At 39.9% G+C, this 8,239-nt stretch overlaps 1 long non-coding RNA gene across 1 annotated transcript; it reads right to left on the bottom strand.

Annotated features, from left to right (window-relative positions):
* Positions 1-587: 587 nt before the first annotated feature.
* LOC144902050 (uncharacterized) lies at positions 588-3,690 on the bottom strand. Its single transcript, XR_013630288.1, has 3 exons — positions 3,604-3,690; positions 3,213-3,299; positions 588-1,286 (listed from the first exon to the last, which is right to left on the bottom strand). It is a non-coding gene; the product is annotated as an uncharacterized LOC144902050 (long non-coding RNA).
* Between the last annotated feature and the right edge of the window lie 4,549 nt (positions 3,691-8,239).

Genomic DNA, 8,239 nt, shown 5'->3' with positions numbered 1-8,239 from the left:
CTTTCATCTGGCCAGCTTTCCTCCTAAAAGAGCCATTAAACTTTCAATGTCTGACTTGCTTCCTGGAGCAACAAAATCCTTTTCCTCTTGAACATGAATATGCAATGAGAATCAGTGCAGCGGAGCCAGTTGAGAGCTGGCATTTGTGATACTTCAAACATCACATGATATGTTGCACACACACACACACACACACACACACACACACACGGGAGTGGCACACTAACCCATTAAGCAAGCATCTCTTCTGTTTCCCTGTCATGGCAGCCATTGTTAAATCTTCTATTATTTTATTTTATAGTAGAATCCCATAAGAAGTCGAGGTTATATGTAGCTAAAGTTATTGCATAACATATCGACACACATTTAAACAAAATTAAGCTTGGTTTCATTCTGCATGTCTGCACACATTTAGATGTTCTTCAATAGTTGATAGAAGTTGCCCAGGAGAGAACATTAGTGCGTGCAACTTGCTAGCTTGAATGCTTCAGTGCTTAATTTACACTGACAGTTTTTTTTTAAACCTCACTCTGATTTCAGTTAAGCTGCATTAAAAAAATACAATATTAGTTATTACTAATATGCTCCACCCACAAGCTGTGGTTTTAAACGAACAATTTTCAAAATTGATGGTCGCCCGTCTGTCTAGTGCAAGAGTTCCAATTCCCATTTTCCAAGGAGTTCATTCAGGTTTGACCTCAGACAATGGCCCAAATTCCCCAAAAATTGCACATACAAATGACTTTTGTACGCCCTGTCATGCTGAACATGCATCTCCATCAAGCATGCTGATATTTCATAATGCCATTGGGAACCATGTTTGACCGGGAATGTTGGGGCTGACTTTGCCATCACGTGGATGAATCGTTGATGGCAGTCACATCATTAATTTATTTGGCCTGAAAGCGCTGGCACACATTTCCTGACTCATGGGCTTGTGCAAATGGAGTAAAAAAGAGCCCATGGGTTAAAAAGAGAAAGATGCCATTTCAGACTAAAATACCAACATCACTAAAATTAGGAATGACTGTAAGTGAACACCTCAGGGCCCTGCTGAAAAAGCCAGCATAGACTAGCATGGAAATGATGCTGGTCAGTGTAGGTCAGTGCTGGTTTAGCTGGTGGACCATGATAGTGAATATATTGGTAGAAGGATACTGCGTTTAGGAGGCGTAGAGGAAGAGGTTCATGGATGTATTGAAGGAGGACATGAGGGTAGTTGGTGTGAGAGAGTCAGTTGCAGAAGACAGGGTTGGATGGAGGAGATCGATTTGCTGTAGCGACCCCTGAAGGGAAAAGCCCAAAGAGAAAGAAGATATTGATACCTGTAATGTATATTTCCTAGGTAGCTTTGAGTGTTAAGTTACTGAGTGCTGAGTTTAATGTTGTTAAGAGGACATATTGAGTCAGACTCTTGGCAAGGGTTGGCAAGCTTGTTGTGAATTTTCTTTCTAGTTTATGATCGGCTCCTGCAAATAAAAGAACTGCCTGTTCCTCACAAACTCATGCGCGCCACAATATGTCACTTCATGACATTGAAATGTGTACTTTATACACTGGAATTTACGGTGACCTCAAATATTTATCCTTTTTCATTCATCATTTTTGTGTGTTTATTTGCATTTCCAATTATTTTCTGAATGTATGGATTGAATTTACATTATTTCTTCATAGAAAAATGGATTCGGTTAGAGCAGGGGTCGGCAACCTTTACTATGAAAAGAGCCATTTTACCCAATGCCCACTGAAGAAAAATAGCCTGGAGCCGCAAAACATATAGTATGTTTAAAACAACATTGGAGGGAATTTGGGGGTATCAAAGTAGTTCAGATAAGAAAAGACGAGTTGGAGTACTCTTGCTAGTTTTGGAGATAAACTTACATAAATGTATGTGTAAACTACTGTAAACGTAAAAACAAGTTCCCATGCCGCTGTTTTTAAATTATCTCGAATTTATTTTTTAGATTTGTAGGTAAGTATTACTTGTTTTTCTTCATGTACTGAACTGGATAGCAGTCAGAACTCACTCAGGATGCATTCATGGTCTCAGACAAAGTTGGATTTTTTAAAACTCATTACAAAAGACGTGCATTTTCCCCACTCGGGTGTTAAAAATATTCAAGCATCGCAAAGGGAGCCACAATAAAGAGTCTGAAGAGCCACATGCGGCTCTGGAGCCGCAGGTTGCTGACCCCTGGGTTAGAGTTTGTTTTGATTAGAGTCTGACCTGCTAGAACTAACTAATGATGCTAACCAAGGTTCTACTACTTAAATCACATTGTTTTCTCCGCAGTGCAAACAGTAACCCTCAAATGTTTACCATTTTTGATTTATTGACACAGAACATAAAAATGAATCCCATAATCCTGAGTATGCTATTTATTTAATGCTAATCTTTTTTTTTATGCAGCTTTTGGAAAAACCGTCTGACATTAACGTGTTCCACTATATAAAATAAAATAGTTTATATTTAAATATAATGCTAATTTAGACGAAGAAATGACTTGGTTTAGGAAAATAGCTTTAATCCCATGGATGCCAAATAATTCATGCTAATTAGCATGGCAAGCTGCAGGCGATTGAGCTGAAATATTGTAAATATAATATTAGCTTGTTGCAGTTACACATAATAGTGTAGCATTTTCCTTCATTCATATATATATATATATATGTATATATATATATATATATATATATATATATATATATATAATCTCCTTATGATGATAAATGTGAGCTTAAGTAGAGACTTTATAAGTAAGATATATTGATAGGGTTGTGGTCCCGGTATGTGTGTATGTGTGCATGTGTGTATGTGTGTGTGTGGGCTAATAGCTGTGTGTGTTCCAATGAACGTGCATCGACAAACACATTCCTACGTGGGTATGTGTGTAGTCAGTGGGACCCTCGGGGAGGGGGGGGGGGTCTGGGTTGAACAGGTTTCATTGAGCAGTTGCTCCTGAGGGCCTCATGAAAAGACAGTAGAAGTAGTCTGCAGCAGACGCAGCATTACACTGTGGCTTGTTGTTGGAACCATGGAAGGCTTTCAATGACCCCGATAGTAGTAGTAGATAGTAGTATTTCACGTTTACAATGTGGTTGACTCCACTTTCCGCCCCCCAAAACCGTTATTAGGCAAGTCTAATAATGAAAACTAGGTCAGACTTTCTTAATTCTCAGTTGTTACGTTGAATTTTGTCAGCAGAACTAACCTTAGGGTCCTACAAAGGCGAGCGTGGATACATTTGTTGTGGAAGAACTTGACCTTCAACCAGGAACGACGCCAGCATCTTCTGACCCTGGAATAAATTCATCTCAATCAATACAAACTTGTAATATTCATATTTTCACACATGTATACGATCAGAAAGCAATATATGCAATTAAATTAACATAAATATCAGGGCTGTCAAAATAAATTCAAAGCAGTAGCTAATTTATGTCATTATTACTCAATGTTACTTAAAGCACAGGCATCACGGCAAGCCACAGCTCTGTGTTATGACAACAGTGTGGCTCCCCACAGCGTCTGCTGTTATTTTCTAACTTTATTCTGACCTGAACACACCAATTCCAACACCGTATATGTATCTCAAAACTCACAAACAAACACGTCTCTCATCCGTTCAGGAACGACACTTCCTGGTTGTGGCTAGACTACCGGGTGATGCATTCAGGGACACTCTGAACATCCCACCTATCTCTATTAAGCGTGCTGTATTTGTGTGGTCTAAATAAAGAAAAGGACAATTAAAACTTTTAATGCAGAAGTAAAATTTGATGTATTAAAGTATGCTCGGAAAACAAAACACGTCCTTTCAGCCTTCCTTTATGGCAGTTAATTGGTCTGAGACCCGACCACAGTGAATTCCTGTGATGTAAAATTTAATTAGAGCATGGAAAACCTGTTTACGACCTTCTATGTATATGTTTAATAACTTTATTAGAGCCCCCTAAACATGAAATAACCTCCCATAGTCCCCTTTACACTCCAATTACCCAAGATAGTAGACATAATGTTTACAATGGGTGAAAATTAATATAAAATATACAAATAATATACAAATATTATACTACATTTTGGATTTTTTGTGTGTGTAAATGTGTGGGTGAGGTTTTAAAAGGTTTTAAAACAACAGCCTCAACACAAGGTCCATAAAGGCATGCTTGGGTGAGTTTGGTGCGGAAGAACTTGCGCACACACTTACAACAGAGATGGTGTGGCAGCAGGTCCCACAGGAGTGACCTTTGACCCCACAAAGTCGCATATAAAGCGTTCCCAGATGAGAGAAAGACGTTATATAGCTGCAAAGAGAGAGAACTCCACATTTTGTGATTTATTTTCACATACTGTTGCGCTAATGTAGCTTAGCAAAGCACATTTATGCACAAATACAAAAGCGATTTCGACTTAAAGTATGTGCGCCACGAAGGCCCCTGCCTAGAAGATGACCAGATGCCTGTGTTGTGCTTTTAAGCGTGTTTTCCCCGTCTAACGAGGCAAACGGCCAGCATCAAAAGCGGTCATTCATGCAGGGGCGGCGTGTTGCAACGCTACTCGGCCTGACAGCGTTTTAACCACGCTGTGATTACTTTTTAACAGATGACAGATAACTAGGCCATGAAAGCCTTGAAAAAATTTTATGTAATTATTGTAATTGTAGGACAGTTGTATTGTCCAATCATCAAGCTAGCAGATGAAATGATGTTTCCTGCCTGTGGCTAATCTTGATGTAAACACTGGAACATTAGTGTTGCGTTCACTTGCAGGCTAAATGCATCAGGTTTTCCAAAAAAAAAAACGCATTTATGAAAAAACAGAAAAATATACAAACTTTTTCAGTGCTTTGGTTCCGATTTTCTACAATAAAAGCTCTGATAAAACATTCTACTGTTGTATATCTTAATTTTTATTTTTCTGCACAAAATAAGATGAAAAATAAATAAACAAATCAAGAATAAAGAAAATCAATCAATCAGTAATACATAAATATTATAATAATAATAAAACGGCAAATAATAAAAACTTAAGAAACCACATATAGTTGGTGGGTAGACAAATTATTTATTTCAGATTAAAATGAACAAAGCATTATTAGAGCCCTGTAGACATGACAAAACACGACTATAGTCACATTTATACTCTTTTTATTTACAACATATTGCGCAACTGCACGGTCTTGAGACACATGCTAACTCGCAAACTAGAGTGCTAGTTCTACGACGTCGACCTAAACGGTAGCCTTCAAGTTATTTCCTTTTAACTTAAATAGCAAAAAACTTACCACTTCCACACGGATAGGGAGGATAACTATTAACAGTTATTTAACCTTTAACATGAACATTAATCAAACGTAATAATTTTTTCTGTGTACATGATACCATACAGCATCCATATCAAAATTGCACGGGCCACACTAACATTAAACTTTCATATCAAGGCGGGGGCCTCTAACTAGTGTCCTGCGGGCCACATTTGGCCCACGGGCCGCATGTTTGAGACCCCTGATCTATAGCATCTAATTACGTAATTTGTCCCGCCCCCACGATTTATTAGTGTATTTCCTGTAAGCTTCTTTCTCCTGTTGTTGAAGAAACAAGAGGCACTGATTTTGTCTTTATTTACTCAGCCTGCGTGTCGTTTACACACCAACAGACGCACAGACTGCTGCTGCTGTAGCATGTGTGCCACAGGAATCTATTCTTGTCCCCTTTCTTTTTGCATGTTCATGCCTCATCCTTACAGGAGGACACAACTGAAAGAGGTGCCATTTCACTATCAATTTCCTCCAAGGCTTCTAATGCAACATTGTCCTTGCCCTCAGAGCGATGAAGTAGCAGCAGCAGGCCATTGCTTGTCATTGTGATTCATTCAGCCCATACAGTATACTACTCTACCATATTGTACTTCTATAGCCGTGCATTGATAAAGAAATATGAATATTGATATGTTTTTACGAATGCCACAAAATGCAATTGTGCATTTTTAGTAGGAATGTCAATTGTTTATATATTTATGTGTCCTATGATTCCTAAGGGTGGGTTAGTAAATACACAGGAATGGATGCTTCTCCTCATACTGGCTTGGAACTGGAGTTAGAGCAGCAGTGCATTGATTTAAAAGGCTGACAAAGGAGCTCATGTGGTCACATGACTTCCTATTATGGAGGCACCACAGCCTGTCGTGGTTGTAGCTCCACACACACACACATTAAATGTCAAATCGTCATCTTAAAAGGGAGAGATCATCCCTCCGCATCTAGATGATTGCTGTGTGTGTGTGTGTGTGTGTGCTGGGAGGCATATGGATGGGAGCGTGAAATGAGAGCCAGTATAATGCTGACTGGGAGGAATACATAAGTGTAATAAATACATACATAGTGTATGTATTCAATGGCCTCCATCCAATGCATTAGAATTCTTCCCAACAACATTCAGGCTTTCATGATGTTTTTGTCTTTATTTGTCGATAGCATCCACTCTCGGTGCACAGCAGCAATAACTTGACACCTCTCCCCACTTCTCCCCTTCCCTCCCCTCCTCCATAAAGTCATTTTGAGATGTGATTGCTGACACATCCACGTCTCACTTGGGCTTTGATATTTAATTACACAGGGCCTTTGTGGCGTTTACTTAGCTCAGCTTCCTCCTACTTCTTTTCAGACAGGCTGAATTGTGTGACACATTGTAATGAGACTGAATGTAGCTTTGTTGTTACAACTCTGCACAGTAGGCGGCGGTATGCCAGAGAAGAAGAAGACGTTGCAGAATGAATTGTCCCCAACTGCGCACATGAATGTAGCTTTGTTGTTACAACTCTGTACAGTAGGCGGCGGTATGCCAGAGAAGAAGAAGATTCAGCAGGAGGGATTGTCCCCAACTGCGCACATGAATGTAGCTTTCTTGTTACAACTCTGTACAGTAGGTGGCGGTATGCCAGAGAAGAAGAAGACATTGCAGGAGGGATTGTCCCCAACTGTGCACATGAATGTAGCTTTGTTGTTACAACTCTACAGTAGGCGGCGATATGCCAGAGAAGAAGAAGATGTAGCAGGAGGGATTGTCCCCAACTGCGCACATTAATGTAGCTTTGTTGTTACAACTCTGTACAGTAGGTGGCGGTATGCCAAAGAAGAAGACATAGCAGGAGGGATTGTCCCCAACTGGACACATGAATGTAGCTTTGTTGTTACAACACTGTACAGTAGGCGACGGTATGCCAGAGAAGAAGAAGACTCAGCAGGAGGGATTGTCCCCAACTGCGCACATGAATGTAGCTTTCTTGTTACAACTCTGTACAGTAGGTGGCAGTATGCCAGAGAAGAAGAAGACGTAGAAGGAGGGATTGTCCCCAACTGCGCACATGCGCTATCGCACACTGATCATGTGTTCTAACTGCAGCGCAACAAAATAAAATGCAGCTTGAACTATGAATAACAATAACACGTAACAATTTACTCTGTGCCATTTTCCAATGCAACAGTGGTAAAGTGAAATGATACACTAGGTGTTTCCTACAAGATTCAAATTGGGAATTGGATTAGATAGTTTCATGGGTCGTGTTCAAGAATGAGGGAACAGATGTGAGGTCGACAGATGGCTCGACGCAGCCGTTGCTGTACTGGACCATCTTGGTGAAGAGAAAGCTGAGCCAGAAGGCAAAGCGGTCAATCTATGTTCCCACCAGGAGAGACCCAGAATATGGCCACTGCTCCTTCACATTGAGAGGAGCCAGTTGAGGTGGTTCTGTAGTCCAAATGCCTCCTGGATGCCTCCCTGCATGCAGGCATTATGTCTCACAAGTGGGCTGTGGACACCTTGGGAGTCCTCTTAGTTGGAACTGGAAGAAGTGGCTGTGGAAAATGTCCCTTTCTGTCATGAAACCAAAAAAACATTTCTACTGCATTTCAGCCCTGTAACAAAAAGGACCAGCTGACATCCTGCACTGCAAAAACAGGGCTGTCCAAATAAAGGATATATTTGGCGGAAATAACTACTTGAAACTAGTGAAATGATCTGTCTATGCAGCTAGTTCATTTTACTTACCACTAATGACATATTAGTGCAAAAATGAATATGCAGTATTCTGACACTGACATCTTACAAGTAGGCCAAAACGTCTTTAAGATTAAGATTAAGATTAAGAGGGAAAGTCTAGTGGTTCCAGGAATATACAGGTATATCTTAAGTCATGCTATTATAATCACAACCAGAAGGGAAATGATATATGTTTTATATT

Source organism: Doryrhamphus excisus, linkage group LG18 (assembly GCF_037039965.1).
Source record: "Doryrhamphus excisus strain RoL-2023G ecotype Guam linkage group LG18, RoL_Dexc_Guam_v1.1, whole genome shotgun sequence".
Lineage (NCBI taxonomy): Eukaryota > Metazoa > Chordata > Actinopteri > Syngnathiformes > Syngnathidae > Doryrhamphus > Doryrhamphus excisus.
This window is presented reverse-complemented; position numbering and strand designations above follow the sequence as displayed.